This window comes from Lynx rufus, unplaced genomic scaffold (genome assembly GCF_022079265.1).
Source record: "Lynx rufus isolate CCGP_SWC_20201006 ecotype Redwood Valley unplaced genomic scaffold, mLynRuf1.p SCAF_16, whole genome shotgun sequence".
Lineage (NCBI taxonomy): Eukaryota > Metazoa > Chordata > Mammalia > Carnivora > Felidae > Lynx > Lynx rufus.
In genome coordinates this window covers 35,560,896-35,587,550 of record NW_025814830.1, presented here as the reverse complement: position 1 = coordinate 35,587,550, position 26,655 = coordinate 35,560,896, and positions in this window count along the sequence as shown.

Below are 26,655 nucleotides of genomic sequence, written 5' to 3'. Positions count from 1 at the left end.
ATGTATAAAGAAGATGTGGTTTATATATACAATGGAATACTACTTGGCAATGAGAAAGAATGAAATATGGCCTTTTATAGTAACGTGGATGGAACTGGAGAGTGTTATGCTAAGTGAAATAAGTCAGGCAGAGAAAGACAGATACCATATGTTTTCACTCTTACGTGGATCCTGAGAAACTCAACAGAAGACAAGGGGGGAGGAGAAGGGAGAAAAAAAAAAGTTACAGCGAGGGAAGGAGGCAAACCATAAGAGATTCTTAAATACTGAGAATAAACGGAGGGTTGATGGGGGATGGGGAGGAGGGGAAAGTGGGTGATGGGCATTGAGGAGGGCACCTGGTGAGATGAGCACTGGATGTTGTATGGAAACCAATTTGATAATAGATTTCCTATTAAAAAAAGATATAGATGAATATAACAAAATGGATTGAGGGGAAAAAAAAGAAAATTATAGAAGGATAAAATCATGTTTGGTTAAAATTATACTGAATACAAGCTACTCCACTGGCTATATTTTTGGTTGTGGGTGTAGATAAATAGATTATTCACCCTCCCTTTTCTTTTCCTGGACTTCATCTAAGAGAGAACCCCTTAGTCTTTTTCACAGGTAAAGTAATTATATATCATGTGGAGGACAGATGGAAACTAGGCTAAAAGTTGTCCATGGGGAGCATACAAGTTGAATAAAACTCTCTATGTCATTATTGGTCTTTTGTTATCGTCTATCCTCAAATACATTTTGATTTTATTGTTTAATCTCTCAGATGTATGCCCTCTGAATCAAAAGATTTAGGGCTAGAGGTAAGAAAAAACTGAGAGAAAGTGAGAGAGAGAGAGAATGTCAGAGAGAGTTTCCTAGACAATAGGTCATGATAGTAAAACTAAGAACAAGATTACAAGAAAATGGTAAATCTGTTAGATTGGGTCATGACAGTGTGGGCCAGTTAGCTCTCCACACATTCTACTGATGACTTTGAAGATTTAATGTTATTATTTATTAAGGATGCAGAAACTGGCAACAGTATGAAGACAGATGCAATCCTGTTCCTTATCTTTTTCTTCTCCCCAGCATCAGGAAGGTGCCATGTTGTACTGAAAGAGGAAAGGCCCTTGGAACCATTATAGCCTTAGGTTTGACTCTGCACAACACTGTTTGCTAGCTCTATGTCTCCTGGACAAGTTACATGTTCAGTATCCTTATCTATAAAATAGGTATAATAAAGTTTGGCTAATATGATTGTGGTAAGCATTTAATGAGATAGTATTTATAAAGTACATAAGAGTGGGTAATGCACACTATTCAATAAACAGAAACTATTATTCTTATAATCATGACTGTGATTCTTTTTTCTAAGCCTTTTTCTAAGCCTGTTTAACTACTCAGTAGTTAAATTTGAATAATGATACGTAAGGTTGGAGTGAAAAATAAACACTGTGCATTTTACGCATTCTAAGTGACAATGATATGCAATCCAGCTTCAAAGACGTAAAGATGGAGATGTACCACTTATCTAGATAAATTTAGTAAGTAGTGCACATTCAAAGAGCAATGGACATTCAGTTAAATTCTTACGGCACTAGAAAATCCCAAGTGAAGTTCCTGAGCGAGATTGTGGCATGTAAAAATGAAATAGGATCAATATCCTTCAGTTTGAAGTGAGGCTTTATAGAGAGAAAAAAAAAAGCAGCAATTTTTCAAATACAAGAAACTGAGATGTTCATTTTAGGGCTGGTTGCAAAAACTATGATGAAAATTAAGCCATACCATGCCACAAAATATTCACATTGTACATTTGCAAAGGTGCTTTATTTGTCTCATGAATGATGTTCTCTTAATACAGTTGTGCATAGAGTCCTGCATTCTATACTAGGAGACAGTGCTATACCTTCTTCCCCCTTTTGTTTGCCTATTTTTTTTTAATTCCAGTAAAAGTAGAATACGGTGTTATATTAGTTTCAGGCTAGAATAAAGTGATTTAACAATTCTGTGCATTACTCAGTGCGCATCACAGTCAGTGTAGTCTTAATCCCGTACATCTGTTTCACCCATTATCCCATCTACCTCCCCTCTGGGAACCACCAATGTGCTATAATTAAGAGTCCGTTTTTTGGTTTGTCTCTTTTTTATTTTGTTTTCTTTCTTAAATTCCACATATGAGCAAAATCATTTAGTATTTGCCTTTCTCTGACTCACTTATTTCACTTAGCATTATACTCGCTAGATCCATTCATGTGTCACAAAGAGCAAGATTTCATTCTTTCTTATGGCCAAGTAATATTAATATATATATACATATATCTCCTATATCTATTTGTCCACCGATGGACACTTGGGTTGCTTTCATGTTTTGTTTACTGTAAATAATTCTGCAATAAACATAAGAGTGCATGTATCGTTTTGAATTTATGTTTTCATATTCTTTGGATAAATAACCAATAGCCGAGTTACTGGATTATATGATAACTCTATTTTTAATTTTTGAGAAACCTTCATACTGCCTTCCACAGTGGCTGCACCAGTTTGCATTCCCACCAGCAATGCAGGAGGCTACCTTTTCCTCCACATCCTCACCAACGCTTGTTCTTATTTTTTGTTTTACTCATTCTGACCAGTATAAGGTGATAGCTCATTGTGGTTTTGATTTGCATTTCCCTGATGATGAGTGACATGGAGCATTTTTTCATGTGTTTGTTGGCCATTTGAATGTCTTCTTTGGAGAAATGTCTGTTCATGTTCTGTGCCCATTTTTAATTGCATTATTTGGTTTTTTGGTGTTGAGTTGTAGAAGTTCTTTTTTAAAAAAAAGTTTATTTATTTCGAGAGTTAGAAAGCATGAGTGGGGAAAAGACAGAGAGAGAAAGAGGGAGAGAGAGAATCCCAAGCAGGCTTTGCACTGTCAGCGTGAGCCCAACGTGGGGCTCGAACTCACAAACCATGAGATCATGACCTAAGCTGAAATCAGGAGTCAAATGCTTAACCCACTGAGCCACCCTGGAACCCCTGTAAGCTCTTTAGTTTTAATATTAATTCATTATCAGATATATCCTTTACAAATACCTTCTCCCATTCGGTAGGCTGTCTTTTTGTTTTGTCAATTGTTTCCTTTGCTGTGCACATGCTATGACCTTTGTTGTTGTTGTTGTTAACTTTGAGGGGGAGAAAGAGAGAGGACCAGCCAGGTGCCCGAGCTATGCCCTTTTTTAATGGTCGTCCTCTAGCCTGGAGTGCCATCCTCTCTTGTCTCTAGTCAGCTTCTTCAGGGATGTTACCCATCACCCTGTCATCTAATAACTAGTCTATGTTCTATAAACTGTTTTTATATATCATCCCATAGTTTCTTTTCAATGATGCTTACTATATTTCTTTCAGTTTAATTTTTATAAATCTATTTCCCCCATCAAATTGTGAGATTTTATGCAGGAGATAAAAGTATCTCCCTACTTAGCCTTTTATTTCTCCATTGCATGTATTACTTTCTAGTATTATATTTTATACTTGCTTATATGCTATTAATTTCTCTGTGAGAAGATTTACTTTGTGATGATAAAGTCTTTTTCTTTACCAAATCCTCAGAATTTAGAAATTTGTTGGCACATAGTAGGCACTCAGTGCATATTTGTGGAATAAATAAATGAAGGGACTATATTTACAGAAATCATTATAGTGCTTGGTTGTGTTAGCTGCACAGAAAAGTTGTGTTGGATTTAACTATCAAAGTAAACAGGAATGCAATAATATTAGCAATATCTTGGGGCCATATAGTTTGCACTGATGGGTGATATTAATTATCAGAGAGAGCATACAGAAACATCATTTAGAAATGGTGAAAATGGTAAAGCAAGTTCATATTATAAAGAACAACCTGCTGTAAAGGCACAGAGGCAAGGAAGAACACGGCGTGACTGGGGCCCTATAGGAAATGATGCAAGATATAGAGAGTTACTGAAAAACAGCGGGGAATTCAGACGTGAGGACGGGTGAGGACGTGAACGGGCTACCATGACATGTTAACAAGTCTGCACTTCAGGCTGTAAAAAAACATGAAGCCATGGCAGATTTTGATCAGTCAATTAGGGGGATTCATTTATGCTTTGAGCAGAGAGTTGGCTGTCTGTGATCTGTTCTCCTCCTCTCTGATAAGCAAAATCAGCCTCTGCACCCTGTGCGAGGAAAGCAGGCCACATGGATATGCTCGCTGTGCTGAGCAGACTGCAGAAAGCGTCTAGGGAATATGAGGCCACAAACGATAGAAAGCAGGGCCCTGAGTGGGGCCATAATGTTACTGTTCTCTGGGTGCTTGGCATTACCTGAACACCATCTGATAATGCTCCTTACTTCCAGCAAGGGAATTTAAAAAAAAATCCGTGAAACTCCTAATGCCTGAGACAAACGCAACAAATAGAGTTCTCCTCTGTAATTCTAATACAGACTGGTGAAGGATTATTAGAATCTTTAGTTTCGAGAGGGTCTCAAAAAGTAGAGTATAATAAAATAAGATCTCCCAGGACAAATGAGTCTGAAATACCTTTCTATCACTGCATCATAATTGACTAAAAAGGATTACTATGAGTTTCTAATTCAATTCGGTTCCACATATTCTTGTGACAGGCTCTTATTTGTACATTATAGGTTCAGGAAGAGGAGTGATGGATTAGTTAGATAGTTTATACGTAGCTTCACAGCCATATATATATATATATATATATATATATAGCTTTATATAAATGTATTTATATATTAGCATAAGACATAACATAAATTATATATATTAATTTTATATTATGTGGAGTTATAACTTATATTGATTAATTAGAATGTTCTAGTGACAAGACTAGAGGTATAAAAATATTAAAATGACAAACTTCAGAATTTATAGTTCAGAATTTATATGCAATTCATCATTAAAACAGTTCTGATGCTACCACAAACACTAGACAAAATATACATATCAGGGGCACCTGGGTGGCTCAGTCGATTAAGCCTATGACACTTGATTTTGGTTCTTGTCATGTTGTCACGGTTTGTGAGATGGAGCCCTGAGTTGCGCCCTGTGCTAGCAGCATGGAGCCTACTTGGGATTCTCAGTCTCCTCTCTCTCTCTGCTCCTCCCCCAGCTCTTTCTTTCTCTCTCCTTCTCTCTAAATAAATAAATAAGAATTTTAAAATAAAATAGAATACCTAAGGATTCTGAGGAAAACACAAAAGCAGGGAGATTGTGTGCTATATGTGGTGTGTGTGTGTGTACGTATAGTGGGGATGGTGACTGCAAGAGTAACTGGCATGAAAGTGACAAAGTCAAAGCAAACCATGCTTAGATGCACCATGACAAAATTGATGAAAACCAAAGAGAAGGAGAAAAAATCTTGAAATCATCGAGAGAAAACCAACACATTATATGTAAGAGAACAATGATTTGAATACTACAGATTTCTCATCACACTATGGAGGTCAGAAGAGAAAAAGACAGGATAGATTTTTTGTTTGTTTGTTAAAGAGTTTATTTTTATTTTTTAATGTTTATTTGTTTTTGAGAGGGAGAGGGAGAGACAGAGTGTGACCGGGAGAGGGACAGAGAGAGAGGGAGGCACAGAATGCGAAGCAGGCTCCAGGCTCTCATCTGTCAGCACAGAGCATGATGCAAGGTTCGAACTCACTAGCGGTGAGATCATGACCAGAGCCAAAGTCAGACGCTTAACCAACTGAGTCACTCAGGCACCCTGAATAGTAATTTTTATTGAACTTTTTATTTTCAGATAATTTTATCACCCGCAGTTGCAAAATATAATACACAAGATCCCAAATGGCCTTTACCTGGTTTTGCTCAATGGTGACATACTGCGGAAGTAGAGCACAGCATCATCACCAGCATATTGACACTGATAGAGTCAAGATGCAGAATGATTTATCACTCAAGGGTTCTTCATGTTATCCTTTTCCTACCACCCCCACTTTCCGCCCACCTACACCTCTCCATTAAACTCCAACAACCGTTGCTCCTTATTTCCATAATTTTGCCTTTAAAAAATTCCATATAAATGAAATCATAGAGTAGATAAAATCTGATATTGTTTTTTGTCACTCAGGATAATTCTGTGAGATCATCCAGATTTCTGTGTGTATTAAGAGTACATTCCTTTTTGCTGACTAGTGGTCTATAGTATGGATGAGCCAGAGTTTATTTAATCATTAACAATTGGAAGACATAAAATTGTTTCCAGTTTGGGGCTATTATGAATAAAGCTGCTATAAACATTCATACATTGGCTTTTGTGTGACCACAGTTTTCTTTTCTCTGGGATAAATGCCCATTAGTGCAACTTGGGTCGTATGGTTGTTGCATATCTGCTTTTCAAAAGAAACTTACAAATACTTACCAGATTGGGATTCTGTTTTACATTCCACCAGGAACACATGAGTCATCTACCTTCTCTGCACCTTCACCAGCGTTTTGGGTTGTCAATTTTTTAAGCCATTCTCAATGTGGTTTTGAGCTGCATTTCCCTAAAGGATGATGGTGCTCAGTATATTTTCCTTTGATTATTTACAATATACATATGCTCTTCAGCGAAATGTATTTTTATATATTTTGCCCATTTTCTCATTGGGCTACTTATTGACTGTTCATTCTTACACATTAATATACTGTTCAAGTCTTATATATTTTAGATATTAGTCCTTTGCATATGTGATTGGCAAATATGTTCTCCAACTCTGTAGCCTGTTTTGAAAAGAAAAGCAAGTAGGTTTTGTTCCCTACTTTTTAAACTTATGTGCGAAAACTGAGATTCGGGAGGTAAGATGTCTTTTTAGTGCATGTGAAAAGCAAGTGTCTGAGATGTGGTTTGAATTAAGATCATTGTTTTTGTTTGTTTGTTTGTTTGTTTTCATCTCACAGCGTTCCCTTATACAGAAGTCCTTTTAATAAAGACAGGTAAAGAGAGGTGCCTGGGTGGATCAGTCAGTTGTGTCCAACTTCAGCCAAGGTCATGATCTCGCTGTACTGAGTTCCAGCCCTGTGTCCGGCTCTGTGCTGACAGCTCAGAGCCTAGAGCCTGCTTTAGATTCTGTGTCTCCCTCTCTCTCTCTGCCCCTCCCCCACTAGCGCTCTGTGTCTCTCTCTCTCAACAATAAACATTAAAAAAATTAAAAATGTAAAAAAAATAAAGATGAATGTATATATATATGCATATATTTATATATATATATATATATATATATACGCGCACACACACACACACATATATATGTATGCTTGGTCATGAAGAAAGTTATTTTTCTAAGTATTTTAATCAAACAGCAAGTTTTCTAAGCATTTTATGTCAAACAACAAGGTGTAGAACAGTGTACATTATATAATATTTTTGATAAATAAAAATATATGTGTATACACTGGAATATGATTCACTTTTTCTCCTAGAAAATATTTCCATGAAACTTTTTTTTAGAATTTTTCTGTATGTTTATTTATTTTTGAGAGAGAGAGAGACAGACAGCGTGAGTGGGGGAGGGGCAGAGAGAGAGGGAGACACAGCATCCGAAGCAGGCTCCAGGCTCTGAGCTGTCAGCACAGAACCTGACATGGGGCTCGAACCCACGAGCTCTGAGATCATGACCTGAGCTGAAGTTGGACATTTAACTAACTGAGCCAACCAGGCTCAGTGAAAGACTCCATGGAACTTTTTAATGTTTGCTCAGGTGACAGTAAGAATTTCTCTTCCATTCTTTTTTTTCCCCTATGTTCTTTGGATTTTTCCCAAACTGTATTCATAAATTAATAGTACTTTTTTTAACATACTAAAAACATAAATAAAAAGTAAACCATTGCATATGTAATGAACAGTAAAGAGAATTTATATTTCTTAAGTATCAGAATTTTATACTTATACTGAAGGATAAGTTTCCTTAAAATGTGAGTTTCTGTTGGGTGAACCTTTCAATAACTGTTAGGACAGAGAGGGTAGTGATCCATGGGAACTGTTGTGTCTAATGAAAATTAGACACTCAATTTATTAAGAAACAGGTTCAGAATGATCCGTAAGTTGTCCCATTTCACACATGTATTAAATCACACCACTAGAATCTATGCCCAGATATGAATGATTCCAAAGCTTCTGTTCTTTCCTATTTCCTATTTCTGTTCCCTGCCATGAACCTTTAACCCAGGGAGGTCTTCTTCCTTTCAGGCAAACTCACCAAGTGGCTCAATTCCCCAGTTGTCTACAGCTATCCAGCAGATACCACTTATAAAAATGTCCCTAGCCCATAAAAGGGACCTAGGTTCATCTTTCACTTCAGTTTTTTTTAAAACTGAAAGTGTATCTTGTAAATGTATAATTTTGCAAACTTAATATTATCTGAAGTCATCTTATTCTGATGCAATTTCCCATATCCCTTCTGTAGTAATGCAGATACTGGATTAATATATTCTCTTGAATTTAGATGGAAAAATGCAAAACTTCTGCATGCAGTTCTACCTGGGAAAACTGTCCTGTTGCTAATAGACAACACCTCTCACTCTATTCATTTTCAAACATTTCTCAGAATAGAGGATAAAATGCTGATCCCCTCTGTTTTACTGTGGTTTCCACACTTGATAGTTTTATTGTAGACTATGTGGGAGAAGTTTCACAACTGTTTGTATTTGACATTTGTAACTGTGAAGTTGATAATATCAGTTTTCTTATTATATGAAAGAGTCCCTTCAAAAGGATTAAATGACTTTTCTGAGACTTGTGGGTGGTGGGACTTTAAATCTGTCCCACCTCTATTAGTTGCATTTAATTTCTCCCAAATATGTCACTCAGACTTTATTGTTAATTCAAGATTAAAATTTGATAATAAAACAGTGCAATTGCTGGAATACATATTACATATGTGAATTATTTATTTAGACTTCATGCTGTGAGCTTTATCTTTGCTTCAGCTAACAGTTTACTTTATCATATGACCCATGTAGGAAGTCAGAGGTTCAGATTCAGCAGAGGTCTGCCACTTACCTGTGTTGTAAACTCAACCTCTAATACTTTTTAAACCAAACTCGTTCTTTTGAAAAACAAAGTAAATTGTATTCATTTATTTAAATTTTTAAAAATGTTCATTTACTTTTGAAAGAGATAGCACAAGCAGGGGAGGGAGCAGAGAGCGGGAGGAGTGGGGGTGCGTAGGACAGAGAATACAAAGCAGGCTCTGTGCTGCCAGTAGAGAGTCTTATATGGGGTTTAAACTCACAAACAGTAAGATCATGACCTGAGCCAAAGTCAAATGCTTAATTGACTGAACCACCCAGGCACCCCCAAAGTACATTTTAAATTTAAAATGTTTACCATTCACATTAAATCCCTCTGTCTCTGTCTTTGTCTCTGTCTCTCTCTCTTTTTAATGTTTATTTTTGAGAGAGACAGATGAGCACGAGCAGGGGAGGGGCAGAGAAAGAAGGAGACACAGAATCTGAAGCAGGCTCCAGGCTCTGAGCTATCAGCACAGAACCCCGACATGGGGCTCAAACCCACCATCCAAGAGATCATGACCTGAGCCAAAGTTGGTCACTTAACCGACCGAGCCACCCAGGTGCCCCACATTCAATCTCTTTGATGTAGCTGCATCACAAATAATAAGAAATGGATTTCAGTTTATTATCTGATTCCAGTTTATTTTCTCTCTACCTTTCCAGAATTTCTCTCTACCTTTTCCAGCCCCATACAATGTTAGGGTGAGAATGATAGGTAATTATTGCCTTAACTCAACTGCTCATATGCTAATGGATTATCGACAGTTACTGATACCATTATAATAGACCACTGGGAAAAAATGATTCAGAAGTCTCATATTAGATTGGCTGAGAAGAGATATGCAATTACCGAGGATGAGATATATCACTGTCACTCTGGCTTCTTACAGTGTGAACGCAGAGAATGACACACATCAAAGAAAAATAAGAAATAGAACTAATGCTCAAAATGTCTCTACCATGTCTCAGTGCTGAGGGAACCAAACTGGAAGATCTCTTTATAAAATATTATCACCTGTGTTTCTATTTCTTTTTTTAAAATATGTTTATTTATTTTGAGAGAGAGAGAGAGAACATGAGTGGGGGAGGTGCAGAGAGAGAGGGAGAGATCCCACGAACTGTGAGATCACGATGTGAGCCAAGATCCAGAATGACTGAGTCACCCAGGCCCCTCTGTTTCCATTTCTATATGAAAATGGCACTTCACATACTTGTGGGAACCGATGTCTTAAATATGGCTCGCCCTGTGAACTCCAGGACACAAAACTGAATTCATGAATATATGGAATTAGAGTGAAATTTAAAGTTATTCTCCTTCAATTTTGTCATTTGATTAAAGATCGTTCTCTGCAGTCCTATTCTTTAAACATTCTGAATTTATGGGAGTGCATGGTGGTTCCAGGAACTCAATCCTAAATTCATTGTTTTCTAAGTAGTTGGCAGAACTCCCTTGTCAGTTCCCCTGTGTATATTTTGCATTGTTGTTGGTTTTTCATTTTTGTCTTTTGTGACTAGATTCTCTTCAAATATTAAGTCCCTATTAACTTCTCCCTGAGGAAGAGGATTACAAATGGAAAGGCATCTAATTAGATTGCACAATACTTATTAGGACATATTTGCTAATGGATCAGTACATAGATACCGCCTCCTTACATCTGTCTCTTCTGGCAATGGAATGTTCTAGAATCTTTTTTTTTTTTTAATATCATTAGAGGAACTCTGGTGCAGGTTTTATACTTAAGGGGTTTTGTCAAAGATTTGTTAATTATGCATATTAATGGGAATAGTTCTTCCAAGAATGACATTGAATTGGCAATTGTTTAAAAGTCCCAGTACAAAAATGGAAGCAGGAACTTGTTCCACAAACAAATGACTCCAACAAACTTTTGGTTATCTTCACCGATCGTATGAGTCAGAAATTAGGCAAGGATGCAGAGAGGTTAACTTTTCTCTGCTTCAAAGTGGCCTCACGTGACCGGGAGTGACTCAACCCTGAGGGTGCTAGAACAACAGGAACTGTGGGTCCATCTCCTCCCTAGCAGCATCTTCACTCATGTATCTGGTGCCTGAGTTGTGATGGCTGAAGGATGGACTCAGGTGGTACTCACCTGTATGTTATTTCTGGCATGGTGGTGTCAGAGTGGTTGGACTTCCTACTTGTTAAATCTCCAGGAGCAAGTGTTACAGTAAACAAAGTAAAACCTGTATGACTTTTTATGAGCCAGGTTTGGAATTCATCTAGATGTATTTATGGGCTAAGGCAGTGATCGGTTCACCCAGATTCAAAGACGTGGGACATACACACCATCCCTCAACTGAAAAACATGTAAGGACTTGTTTAGGTTTTTTGAAACCTTGATAGACATGTAGATCTTATTTGCAAATGAAGAAATTTAAAAGGTTGTGTGCTGGTGTGTATCTAAATATAGATCCATTTGTTTACTCATTCCAATACCAGCAATGCAAAATAAAACCATGTATGATTATAATGAAAATTATTAGAAGGATAAATGCCCGAGAGCTAAAATATGGTTACTTGTTGAGATAAGGGGTTGAAACAACTTTTAAAAACACATTATATAATAAAAAATGAAATACCATATTTTATCTATTCAATTCTTTCAAGATTGTATGAATGTTCATTCATAATGAATGTTTGAGTATGGCCATTCACGTTAACTGATGAGTACTGGTGGGAGTACTTATTAGTGCTACTTCTTTAAAAAGTCAGTTGGCAAGATAACAAGTATCTTAAAGCAGCCCTACATTTTGTCTCAATAACGATTTTTAATATAGAAATCTTTTAAGTACATAAAAGTATATTTTGGTGCATTATTTCCATTAAAAAATAATAACAAACATTTCAGTCTCAGGAAAGTGGTAAAATAAATAATTATGGTTATTAGTAGATAACACAGTTAATTAAATATGATAATTACGAAGTATTTTCTTAATTGCATGGACAGATTTCCATGATGTTCATTAGGTGAAAAAGATACAAATATCCTTGGGTGTGTGTATCATACACACAATGGCATATGAATGATTGGATCTATGAATAGATATATTTAGCTAGAGTAATGCAGATAATAGATCTATCTAAGATAGATAGATAGATATTTTGTTATATATATTTATGGCATATAATTATGATGGTTACTGTTGATAAGAATAATTTAACGATAATTATATGCCACCTCCCTATGGGGAGTTGAAGTGGAATATATCTAAGTTTTTGTTTATTTTTTTTTAAATCTCTGTGAACCATAGTTTCTGTACTATAATGTCAGTAAGGGATATTATATCCATGGTAATAATTCTGGATGTAATAGAGGGTCGCATTTTCCAAGTATGATCTGGTACCTAAGTATTTTAACAACAACAAAGCTTTAAATTCATTATATCTTAGAAGTAAGAGCATCTCCCTTTTAACAACGAACGTCCTCTAATATATTCAGCAGATTTTGTGCAGACATATTATTATTAGGCTGTGAGTTACTGGAGCAAGTAACTCATATTTGCAACCCCAGGATCTAGCAAAAAAACAAAAAACAAAAAACAAAACAAACAAACAAAAAAAACTTATCCCTAGAGTAGGCCTTAATAAAAGCTAGATAAATAGTCAGTGTTATGATTTATTGTATAACTCTTTGGCCAACGGACAAGTCTGTAGGTCATTTTGGATCTTCTCTTGGGGTACACATCATCCCAAGCTAGTCTGGTGTGCTATTTAACTATGAATGCATCTACATTATAAAACTTTCTTTAAACCATGAGCATGCTTTGAGCTTCTATTCAACACTAGAAAATTACTTCCACTACAGCATTAGTCATTTTAAATTTTTTTTTTCAACGTTTATTTATTTTTGGGACAGAGAGAGACAGAGCATGAACGGGGGAGGGGCAGAGAGAGAGGGAGACACAGAATCAGAAACAGGCTCCAGGCTCCGAGCCATCAGCCCAGAGCCTGACGCGGGGCTCGAACTCACGGACCGCGAGATCGTGACCTGGCTGAAGTCGGACGCTTAACCGACTGCGCCACCCAGGCGCCCCAGCATTAGTCATTTTAAATATCACTCAGTGATTGACTTCCTGACTTTTCCTTTTTATAGATCTTCATTTACAGATGTGCAGTTAATAAGAAAATAATGGAAAAATATGACAGTATCCCCTGCATTAGTCATCAATTTATCTAATAATGACTAAGATAACCTATGATAATTTCCAGATTCCATTTGTGTCATAGTGAAATGACCTATATCTTAATGAAACTTTTATCTTCACATTGTTTTTCTCCAGTCATTTGCTCAAGAATTCATGAGCAAGTTTCATTTCTTTGAATTGTTATACACTTCTTGGAAACAAGAATATTCCAAAACAAGTTTTTTCAAGAATGTTTAATGTCTATTCTGGAGAATAAATATAGAAGGGAGTTATTAGGCAATATGTGTGAGTTTGCTGGGAGAAAGGTAGAATAGAAGAAGCATAGAAAGAAATATCACTCCTATGAATAAGTAGGCCTAAAGAACATATGGTCGTACTAGATTGAATGTTAGGTCTGTTGACTATCTGATGGGAAAATGGACTAAGGTAAATCAAAGAGTAACCAGGGAGGGATATATAAGTTTTGTAAATTTCGGCCTTCCTTGATAAATGTACTTAACAAAAATGAAGTATAGTTGACACACAGTGTTATAGTTTCAGGTTCACAACATAGTGAATCGACAAGAGTATATGTTAATGCTATGTTTACCATAAGCATGGTTACCGTCCATTACCAAACAATGAGTGCGATTACCATATTATTCACTATATTCCTTATGCTATACCTTTCATTCTCGTGACTTACTCATTCCATAACTAGAAGCCTGTTCCTCATACTCCCCTTCAGTCCTTTTGCCCGTCTCCCCATTACTCTCTCCTCTGGCACCTACCAGTTTGTTCTCTTTATCTATGGGTCTGTTTCTGCTTTGTTTGTTCATTTTTGTTTGCTTGTTCATTTTTGTTTGCTTGGGTGGTTGTATTTGTTGTTGTTGTTGTTGTTGTTTTCTTTTTATATTTTACGCATAAATAAAATCATATGATATTTGTCTTTATCTGACTTATTTCACTTAGCATAATACCCTCTAGATCCTTCCATGTTGTCACAAATGGCAAGATCTAATTTTTTTTTTATAGCTGGCAATATTACATTATGTGTGTGTGTGTGTGTGTGTGACCTATCTGTCTATCTGTCTATCTATCTATCTATCTATCTATCTATCCATCTATCTTTCTTACATCTTCTTTATCCATTCCTATTGATAGTCACTTGAGTTGCTTCCCTATCTTGGCTATTGTAAATAATGCTACAGTAAACATAGAGGTGCAGATACAATTTCAAATTAGTGTTTGAATTTTCTTTGGGCAAATTCCCAGTAATCGAATACAAGATCACATGATAATTCTATTTTTAATTTTTTAAGGAATCTCCATACTGTTTTCCATAGTGGCTGCACTAATTTATATTCTCTCCAACAGTGCATGGTGGTTCCCTTTTCTCCACATCCTCATCGGCACTTGTTATTTCTTATCCTTTTTATTCTAACTATTCTGACAAGTACAAAACCTTTCTGACATGATATCTCATGGTGGTTTTGATTTGTATTTCCCTGATGATGAGTGATGTTGAGCATCTTCCCATGTGTCTATTGGCCATCTGTATGTCTTCTTTGGAAAAATATCAATTCAGGTCCTCTGCTCTTTTTAAAAACAATTTGATTTTCATTTAATTTTATTTTTTTACTTTGAATTCAATTTAATTCTCTCTCTCTTTTTTTTTTTTTGGTGTTGAGGAAGCATATCTAGAAAAATGTTGCCAAGGCTGTTAAATGTACTTTTAACTCCATCTGACTCTGTTATCCTGCTTTAAAATCTCAATGCCTTCTCATTACACTTAAATTAAAATTCAGACTCTTTACTATGGCCTGAAGAGTCCAGCCCTTATATGCTCTACCATCTTCTCTTGCCTTTCACCACACATTTTATCATCCCCTGTGATTCCACCTCACCAGCCCTCTGTCTCTTCCCCAGATGTTCCAGAATGCTTTTCCCTCTCCATTGAATGGCAGGCATTTCTGTCTGGGAAACTTCCCATCCCATTATCTGAATAGTTCCTAAGCATCCTTTACATTTCAGATACATTTTCTTTTTCTTTTTTATTTATTTTGAGAGAGAGTGCAAGCACGGGGGAGGCACAGAGAGAGAGGAAGAAAGAGAATCCCAAGCAGGCTCTGTGATGTCAACACAGAGCGAGATGCAAAGTTTGATCTCACACACGATGAGATCATGCCCTGAGCCAAAATCAAGTGTCAGATATTTAACTGACTGAGCCACCCCAGCACCCCTCAGATACATTTTCAATTCCTAAAGAGAGCCTTCCTTGGCACTTTACAGGTCAGACTCCACCTCTGATATATTCTGAAAGGAATGCCTACATATACTTCATGAATTATCAAAATTTCAATTAGATATTATCATAGGTGCCATTCCCTAGAAGGAAAGTCTGAGGCAGGTATGTTGTTTTGCTCAAGTACATATCTAGGATACAAAAAGAGTGAGGAGGTTAGGATATAAAAGGAGAATGAAGGAAAAGAAATAACAAAATATAGAGCCAGCTATAGACAAATATAAATGTCTTCTGAAGGTCTGGAGTACAAATTCTACCACAGAGTTAATTCTACCTTATCGCAAGAGGCAGCCTTTTTGTAGCACCACTTCAATCAGCCTTAGTTGTTAACCAAGGTATGCCAGAGAGGTATTATACCAGAATCCTGAGCTAATTGGCTCGAGTATGGCCACTAGCGATGCTGTGAGAGGGCACCTCTATGTAGCTGTCAACAAACAATCAAAGCATAAAGAGGGAGGAGGAATGATTACCAGCTGGTAAAGATGATCTAAGTGGGGTGCCAACAGCATTCATTATATGTATATCTATTCTTTTTGGCCGTGAATGCCTTTCTAAATCTATAGACTGTGAGCTCCATGAAAGCAAAGAGAGTATCTGCTTTTCTTTATCATTGCATTCCATTGGGCACCTATTACTATAATAGGCACTTAGGAATTAGTTATTTAAAGAAGGATTGGATCAGTTGTTTTGATGTGGGACATCTACAACATATATGGGATTACACGAAATGTAAAGTATTAAATTTTATAAATCCTTAGCATGTGAAGATGACTTATCTAGAGAGAAATCATTGCCTAAGAATCCAGTAGCATGCAAATAATGTGTCTTCACCCAGATAGATATGCTTAACTCACAGAACTTAACTCACTTATAATTGAAAGGGACGTCAGAGATACTGAGTCTAGCTCCCCAGCAGAATTTTGATATTTCTTTACTATGTCTGTTATAGACAAAAATGTCCCTGCCTTAACCCTTCTGAATAGAATAGCCATTAGAAGTGATGGGGTAGCCATGAGAGATATAATATTTCATTATAAGTTGAAATAGCTAAAATCCAAACTCTCAAAGTTTGGAAATTCTTTATTTTACTGCATTTGTAATCTAGACAGCAAATAGCAAATAACCCTTAATATTGAGTTTTAGCTTAGAGCAAAATTCTATAAATTTTATTTTACATTAATATAATCAGCTGATTTAACCAATGCTTTATCAGCCTGTACACATCAGAAAAGAAGATGTACAACTTAGTTGAAGATAATTTAGCCAAACAGCTAAAAATCTTTGGGTAAATGTATTTTCCCCCAGAAAGAGATGCAAACTCATAGCATTTGGAATGAAAATATAGTACATATATCTCTTACTCCTCTCCTGCACAAATGGGAGACATTGCTAATATGTCATGGCATCTCCCTGCTTTGCCCAGATAATAACAGAATCTTCTCTGGAATAGCGTGCCATTCAGCCACTACCGATGAATCACCAGTGGCAATTGTGGTGGACCGAAATGTTTTCTCTGCTGTTGGGGAAGAGCACAGAATTCTACATAGCCTTGTTTTTACCTAAGAGGATTGTTTATAGTCTTTCCTTCCTGGGCTGCAGGTTCCTCAAATGCCAAATGATATAGTTAGTAGGGATGTTCTCTCTGACACCTTTTATAAGTGCTCAAAAAAGCATCAATATCACTGCCACCACTGCCACCAAACTGATAATAAAATAATAATGAAATAGAATTTTATGTATTTTTTGCCATTTTGTTTTTGTGTGGTTTTTTCATACATCTTATTTCTTTTTATCTGTTTTTATATTTTTAAACACAAGTTAGTTAACATATAGTGTAATAATGGTTTCAGGAGTAGAATTTAGTGATTCATCACTCACATATAACACCCAGTGCTCATCCCAACAAGTGTCCTCCTTAATGCCCATCACCCATTTAGCCATCCCTCCACCCAGCTCCCCTCCAGCAACCCTCAGTTTGGTGTCTGTATATAAGAGTCTCTTACAGTTTGCCTCCTTCTCGGTTTTTATCTTATTTTTGATTCCCTTTCCTTATGTTCATCTGTTGTGCTTCTTAAATTCCACATAAGAGTGAAATCATATATTTGTCTTTCTCTGATTGACTTACTTCACCTAGCATAATACATTCTGGTTCCATCCATGTTGTTGCAAATGGCAAGATGTCATTGTTTTTGATCGCCAAGTAGTATTCCATTGTATATATATTCCACATCTTCTTTATCCATTCATCAGTCAATGGACACTTGGGCTTTCCATAGTTGGATGTTTTTAATAGTGCTGCTACAAATATTGGGGTGCAAATGAGTCAGCGTTTTTGTATCCTTTGGATAACTACCTAGTAGTGCAATTGCTGGTACGGTAGCTCTATTTTCGATCTTTTGAGGGACCTCCATATAGTTCTTCAGAGTGGCTGCACCAGTTTGCATTCCTACATATAGTGCAAAAGTGTTCCCCTATGAAATAGAATTTTAAAGCAAACAAACAAAACAAAGCCCCAAATTTTCACTCTACTAACTTTATCAAGCAATTCAGAAAAGGGTCACACATACCTCACTCCCTTGGTCTGTGCAGACTCATTTATTTGTTTCCATCAAAATGTCTTCTCTGATGTGTTTTTTCACTCAGTGAACACTCTATCATTTTATTGTCAAATCATTAAATGTATGCTTATCTGTAAATCACAAAATAAGGTAATGCTTAGGCAAAATAAGTAGTCTGGAGAGAAACAAGCACACAAAGGACAAATAAATGCAATGATTGGATACTCAGAGCTAGACTTTTTATTGGGAATACTGCACAGAAAATAAGACCACAAAAGTCAATAATGGTTCATTTTCTCCCTGGTATTTCTAAATTGCTAAGTAACTTAAATAAGATTGGAGCAAAAAAGGGCAAATTAATATTCACCTTTTTTTTTCTGAATGTGACAGAAGATAATTGGCACAGTGTTTTATGTGATTGTTTTGAGGTATCTCTGTAACCTCATTTAAGTGGAATATCGTGTCCATTTTTAATCCTTTGGATTGTGGTTCTTCCAACATATTAAAAGATTAAAAAGATTCAGAACTCAGTTCATTAGAGTGTTTCACTTTTTGGTATTATCAGATTAGCTTATTGCAATAAAAATGAGTTTATTTATACAACATCATTGTTTCATATATTTCCCCTAATGCAAGAGAATTTATGATCCCCAAAGCCTTTCCCTCCTAGATGCAAGGATGCCTTTGCCTACAATGTTTTTAAGAATGGATAGTATTGCCATTGGAACATTCTTTTCTTTCCAATTTTCCTCAATATCTGGGACCTTCATCCTACCCACATTATATCCAAAATATAAATCAGTTTTTCAAGTTCCCCAAAATGTACCTATCTCTTATCTATTTTCCCGATCCAGTAGCCAAAACTTTTCAAGGGAATTTTAGCAAACTGGGGAGCGAACAATGTTTCCATTACATGTTATGCAACTGGAATGTCTTGGTATCCACTGTTTCCAAAAAGCTTAATTCCTCCTTTACACAAGGTGTTTTAAAGTCAATTATATTTTCCAATGTTTTCAAATAGAGTCAATAGTGGGGTGCCTGGGTGGCGTAGTCGGTTAAGCGTCCGACTTCAGCCAGGTCACGCTCTCACAGTCCATGAGTTCGAGCTCCGCGTCAGGCTCTGGGCTGATGGCTCAGAGCCTGGAGCCTGTTTCCGATTCTGTGTCTCCCTCTCTCTCTGCCCCTCTCCTGTTCATGCTCTGTCTCTCTCTGTCCCAAAAATAAATAAACGTTGAAAAAAAAAATAGAGTCAATAGATATTTTTAGGCAAGTAAGACTCTTCCATTTACATTTTATTAAATGAGGAAACAGTCAAGCATATCATCAGAATCATAATGGTGTTAAATGTTAGAACCAGAATATGAAATCTGGTCCTCTAAAACCAAGCATGATACTCTTTTGCTTCAACTGTAAGCTTTTACTTGAAAATATTTTTTAAAGTTGAAGAGATTATTATAGCCATCATGAAGAAATGAGAATGACATTTTTGTGTTCTTTTAAACTTTCAAAAACAGCTAGCACTGATTCTTCTTAACAAAATGGCCAAAAGTGGTCAACAGAGTATGGCATGTTCATCATCAACATCTGTTTTATTTCTCCCTTTATTTACATTTTAAATGTTGAAAGCAAACTGTCCAGGGGCACCTGGGTGGCTCAGTTGGTTAAGTGACCAACTTCGGCTCAGGTCATTATCTCACGGTTCGTGAGTTGGAGCCCTGCATCAGGCTCTGTGCTGACAGGTCAAAGCCTAGCGCCTGCTTCAGATTCTGTGTCTCCCCCTCTCTCTACCCCTCCCCTGCTCATGTTCTGTGTCTCTCTGTCTCTCAATAATAAATAAACATTAAAAAAAGAGAGAAAGCGAACTATCCATTTTCTGTTGGAGGCTTTCTGTGAGATTTGCACTGTTGTCATTTTAAAATTCCAATTATATTTTAACCATCTTTATGATTAAATATGTTCTCCTATACTCCAAGAAAGTTGGAAAGATAGAAAAAAAAAAAAAGATTTGGGGCTAGACCAGACTTCTGATTTATTTTGTTTTAGTCATTCAGTGCAGACTCTTTAATTTACTTGATCTTGGTGACATTTTAAATTACCTGTAAATTTTAGTATATGTTCTGTAAAAGGGGAATAATACCTTCTTTGAGTGGTTGACATTAAAATTAATTGAAAAATATATCTATAGAGCAGAGAATGTTACACAGAATGTATTGTAAAGTCAACAAATATTATCTCCCCTCCTCTTTTATAAAATACATTCATTTCAGTAAAACACCAAACGTTAATGTTTTCTTAGAAATTCTTTCCAACATTTCAAGCTTTCTAATTCTCCGTATGTATCAACCTTATGATACATGTTTTTAAAAATTAGCCCATTCACTTGTGTGCTTATTTATATTCACTTATTCATTTAATAAACAAATAGAAACTGTCTATTACTATCTGTGACTGGGGGTAAAATTTTTGAATAAGTTAGTGTATTAGTTCACCAGAGCTACCATGACAAAGTACCACACATTGGGTACAACAGAAATTTAGTGTCTCACAGTTTGAAGATGGAAGTTTGAAATCAAAGTGTTGGTAGGGTTGATTCCTTTGGTGGGCTGTGAAGAAAGTTTCTGTTCCAGGACTTCTCTTTGGTTTGTCTTTATGGTCATATGACATTCTCCTTGTATCTACGTCTATCTCCAAATTACCCCATTTTATAAGGAAGCCAGTCATATTAGTTTAGGGCTCATCCCAATAGTCTCATTTCAACTTAATTACCTCTATAAAGACTCTGTCTGTGTTAAGGTCACAATATGAGTTCCTGGGGGTTAAGATGTCAACATAATACCTTTTGGAGGGCACAATTCACCCCTGATGGAATTAGGAATTTATGCTCTATTGAGATATCTAAAAATATATCTTCATAAATACTCAAATGTTGTCTAGCATAGACTGTATTCAAAAGAGTCATACTCTATAAGGGCAGACAGAAGAGGGTGAATACTTAACAATATATTGTTTTCCATCATTAAAATAAATCCAGAGGTTCTTTTTAAGGGCTAGATAAGGGGAATCTCTTCTGTTTTCTAGTGTGCCTTCTGAAATCCTCCATATACTGGCTGTCTAGATGACACTTATGGGTCCTGGTTGATTCTTCCAACATTTATGATGGAAAATCAAAGTAGAAAGAAACTAGAACCCTTTTACCTTAAAAATACATGCAACATTTGAGGTGTCTGAGTGGCTCCGTTGGTTAAGCGTCCTACTTTGGCTCAGGTCATGATCTCACGGTTTCTGGCTTTGAGCCCCACATCAGCTCTGTGCTGACAGCTCTGAGACTGGAACCTGCTTCAGATTCTTTGTCTCCCTCTCTCTCTACCCCTCCCCACTCATGCTCTATCTCCCTCTCTCTCTCTCTCTCTCTCTCAAAAATAAATAAACATTAAAAAATTTAAAAAAAATACATAACGACATTTTTTTTGAAATAACAGAATTGCCAGTGTTTTTTTAATGATTATTTTTCCTTTAGGGCTCCATTCTTATTTTAAAAGGATAAGATGTCTGTTCTCTTTTTTTTAAGTATTAAAATCGAACAAACAAGGATCTCTAGGAGAGCACAGATTTAATTACAGAAGAATGTAAACCAAGTGGACTCTGACTTAAACTCCCTATAGCAGGTACAAGTCATATCTTTGGTGGAGCAAGTTAATCTACATAGAATCTTTTTAAAAATTTATTTATTTATTTTTTACAATTTTATTTAAATCCATCTAGTTAATATGTAGTATAATAACGGTTTCAGGAGTAGAATCTAGGGGTTCATCACTTACATATAACACCCAGTGCTCATCACAAGTGCACTCATTAATGTCCATCACCCCTTTAGCCCATCCCCTCACCCAGCTCCCCTGTAGTAACCCTCCTCAGTTTGTCTCTGTATTCAAGAGTCTCTTATGCATTGCTTCTCTCTTTGTTTTTATCTTATTTTTTTCTTCCCTTTCCATATGTTCATCTGTTTTGTTTCTTAAATTCCACATATGAGGAAAATCACATGACATTTAGAAAAGTAATTGTATAGACTAATCTTAATTAATTCTTAGAAAACTGCACCTGGTATTTTAATGATAGGAACGATGTTACTTTTTTTTTTTTCTATTCTGAAGGACACCTATAGTGAAACAAAAGTATAACACAATTTAACTTACGATACAAAATTGATATTTCAAATCTAGAAGTATATTTATATAAATTAGCAACATAATGTAGGACATGACCCTGCAGAATTTTTTGCAGGATTTGGTTTTTTTCATTTCCTTTTGTTTGTTTGTTTAATGACACTAGTAAATATGCTGTGCTCCTTTCATGGAGTGTATAACAGGGATATATCTTCACCACTCTCCTGCTTCAAGACGCTCATTATGAATTATGTATAATGCAAAGATGCTCCTCCTAACACTTTATCAAGTGTCATGTATGTCACCATGGCTTAAGATATCCTGAAGTCAGAGAAGTTCCTAGGTACTCAACATCCTTTATATTTTCCTTCTTTCAGGTCCTTTTCCTCATAGGTTTCAAGAGATAGATCCAATTTTTGGATATACTCTAAAATTTAGCTCTACACATCTACATGTGTCTTTTTAACCCCATTCTCCCCTAACTGGTATTCATTTTTTTTTTATTTTAATTTTTTTTTTCAACGTTTATTTATTTTGGGGACAGAGAGAGACAGAGCATGAACGGGGGAGGGGCAGAGAGAGAGGGAGACACAGAATTGGAAACAGGCTCCAGGCTCTGAGCCATCAGCCCAGAGCCTGATGCGGGGCTCGAACTCCCGGACCGCGAGATCGTGACCTGGCTGAAGTCGGACGCTTAACCGACTGCGCCACCCAGGCGCCCCGGTATTCATTTTTATCTCCAAATTAAAAGACATTCCTTCCTTCCCATCCTGCACTCTGGATATATATTCTGTCAAGTATATTAAGAAAGCCTTTCCTTTTTTCTAAAAAAAAAGCATATATATAAAATATAAATATATAATAGGTATATAAAAGTATATAAATTATATACATATTATATGTATTATATAGTAAATGCATATATATGTATATGTATATATATATATATAGAGAGAGAGAGAGAGAGATACAAATTTTTCAACCTGATACAACTCATATCCACTTTAAAAGTTGTCTTCCTTATTCTTTTGGGTAGAGAGAAGTCTATCATTTAAAAGTGTAATACTAGTATTTAATATAGAGCTATTAAATAACTGGAAATATACAGATTCAAAAGCCCAGCAATGCCATTTCTAAAAATATCATGAATATGTTTACCTAAACATATATAACAGAATGTTCACAGTAGCACTATTTATAGTTATCAAATTGGAAACTTATATACCTATCAACAGTAGAATAAACACATAAATCATATTTTAGGGACACAGTGGATACTCTAGAGCAATGAGGATGAACAAAAGACAGTTCCATATTTATAGATTGGTACTAAAGGTTCTGCTTGTATTAGCCCTGGAGGAAAGGAAAAGGAAAAAGCACAGTTGGAGAGAAGGAAACTCAAGCTTTGAGCCAGTCTCAACAAATTCTTTGACCAACACTGCAAAGAGTTTTAAAGAAAGAATGGTCCATCAGAGATCTCTGAAATTAGGTCTAGAGTGCTAACCTTATGTACCCCTACAAGGATCAGTCATTGGATATTGGCCACCTTGGAGAGTTGCCAAGTCCTTAGGTGAGATTCCTTTCTGCAGTTAAATCAATTGTAAAAGGGAGCTGATGGCTGAAGGCTGTCTGCTGGCATCATTCCCAGCAGTTGGAGTAATAAGTTTTTTGCTCTTAGGGGGTTTTCTAGATGAGGGTGGTATCACTGTATCCATTATACTCATGCAACACAATGGATAAATTTTACAAATATAATTCTAAATAAAAGACCTTGGGTGCAAATGAGCAATACTATATAATTCTACTATATGAAATACATAAATAGGTAAATTGTATAGTGTTAGAACTGAGAATAGTGGTAATGCTGAAGTTTAATAAACAGAAAGGATTATTTATAATGTTCTCTTTCTTGGTGGGTGCTAGGCACATGGGTGTATCCAGTCAGTCTCCAAGCACCATTTGAGCTATATACTTAGAATTAGTGAATCTTTCCATTATGTATCTACCAAGGTGAGGTTGGAGATACTTTCTATAGGGAGGCAGGGGAGGAGGAGAGTCTTCCTGTTTAAAAAAAAATCCATTTATTGATCTATCATCTGTATGTAATATATGCTTGCATGTGCTGGGGGAGTATAATATTTCTTTTATATCTACTCTTTATTGATATATATTTTTGAAAAACAGAGTTTGCAATGCATTCTGTACTTCCTTCATTTTCCATTCCTAAATGCAGCCAAATCAGGCTTTTCTGCCCTGCACACTGTTTTAGCCTAAAGTAGGTCAATATCACAACTGAGAAAAATTATGGAGGATTAGAATAGGTTCAGTTCAAATTGAAAAGATCATCTGCAAAACTCTGAAATACATTCATCACTTGAGTTCCATCTAAGAGTAAATATGTAACAGAGAGACTTTCTTATGTTATAGGGATTTAAATAATATTCCACATTCACTCTCATGGATTCAGGAAATCATAATGTACATGCCTAATTTAACACACACATACATACTCACAAAGACATATGTATTATATAGTCTGTGTGTATAATAAAGAGACAAAGAGGGGCGCCTGGGTGGCGCAGTCAGTTAAGCGTCCGACTTCAGCCAGGTCACGATCTCACGGTCCGTGAGTTCGAGCCCCGCGTCGGGCTCTGGGCTGATGGCTCAGAGCCTGGAGCCTGTTTCTGATTCTGTGTCTCCCTCTCTTTCTGCCCCTCCCCCGTTCATGCTCTGTCTCTCTCTGTCCCAAAAATAAACAAACGTTGAAAAAAAAATTTTTAAAAAAAATAAAGAGACAAAGATGAATTGGTCTATGGTTTCTGCTCTTGAACAGCTCCTACTCCAAAGAAGAGACAGATAGGCAAAGATATAATTACCATATCACTGAGAATCTTAATATGGAGTTTACTGACCCATAAGTAGAAAAGGAGACTGTAGCTGACACAAATGTCAATATCAAAATATTGTATTAGCTTTCTAAGAGGTCATGCCATACTGCAAGCATGTCATCTGTCTAGGGCATACTTTGCCTTGTCTTCTAACCCTCAACTGGAACACACACATCACATCACATCACATCACATCACATCACATCACATCATATAATGGTAAAATAGATTTTGGAAAAATTGGTTCAAATAGCAGAACATTGCTGTACATAAATCATAGTTGGCCCAAGTGGTAAGTTATATGTAGCTGGTCTACTTCTGACATGCTTGCCCAAGCTACTATTCATACATCTCAGCTATCTAAATCTTGTTTATTTTTCATTAATTCAGTCAATTCTTACAAATGTAAAGCCTGTTTATTGGCTATCTTCTTAACAGTGCCCTGGTGAATATTGCTAATGATCAAGAAACTCAAGTAAGCATTAATATACTTTCAAAATCCCCTTCAATTCAATACTCTAACTAGGCACAACCAATTGATCTGTGTTGGTCCATAATATGCCAGCTTTTGGCCATTGCTTCCCATTCTGGGCTTAGGGAAAGCAAATCTCAAATCTCACCTTCAGGAACCAAGTACGGACTTGAAAAGAAATCATAAGGTGATTATCGTGTAAGCATATTCTTTCAAGTTTATAAATAAAATATTTTTTGAGCTCAGGATGTTTGAGGATATTTTCATCTGTAAGGGATAGGTTGTAAGCACTGTTTTTTACCATTTCCCAAACCTCTACTATGTGTCAGTCCCTGAAGACAGAAAGTGAATAACAACATGCCCATGATCTTGAAGACCTTACAGTCTCACGAGTGAGGAAAATAAACCCAATAATCATGAGACTGTGATATAGGTGCTAGGGTATTGTTAGGTATGTGTTGCTATGCACTGATGATAGGGTCCTTAATCCTGTCGAAGGATGAAGATTTTTTGGAACTATTATGGCAAACATAAACCCTAAACTGTCTGGAAAAAACATTTGGAATTTAGGTAAGAGGGAAAAAGAGAAGGGAGTTTAGGCAGGTCCTAGAGACAGAAGGATAGTAGCTCCAGTGAAACATTCAAGAAGACCTGAATGCAGAGCACTTATCTGAGAATACTTATATTCAGCATAAAACTCAGAAACAGTCACTCTACTTACAGCTCTGAGCTCATGTCAAAATTGTATTCCAACTTCCTTCTCCTAGAAAAGTTGTCTTTTCTCCAGTTGCTGAAAAATTACATGCTACAGCTTTCTTTCACCAGTATTGACAAATGGTTAAATGGAAAGGGAGGTCAAAAAAGAAAATCAATGTGATTTTACACAATCCTCATTACTAGGTCAAACATGTCTTCTGTGTGCATACTCAAGCTGGTTTCCTTGCTCTGAGTAAGGCTTTTAAAAGGTTGCTTGCTGGCTGAACTGTCAGCTCAGGGAAAGAAAAAAATTAGTTTTCAAAATCTATCTACATAGAAATGTAAAACCTCATACACCACATCTATGATTCTATCTTTAATTAACATCGTTAATGCAGAACCAAGGAGGGAACACTAATT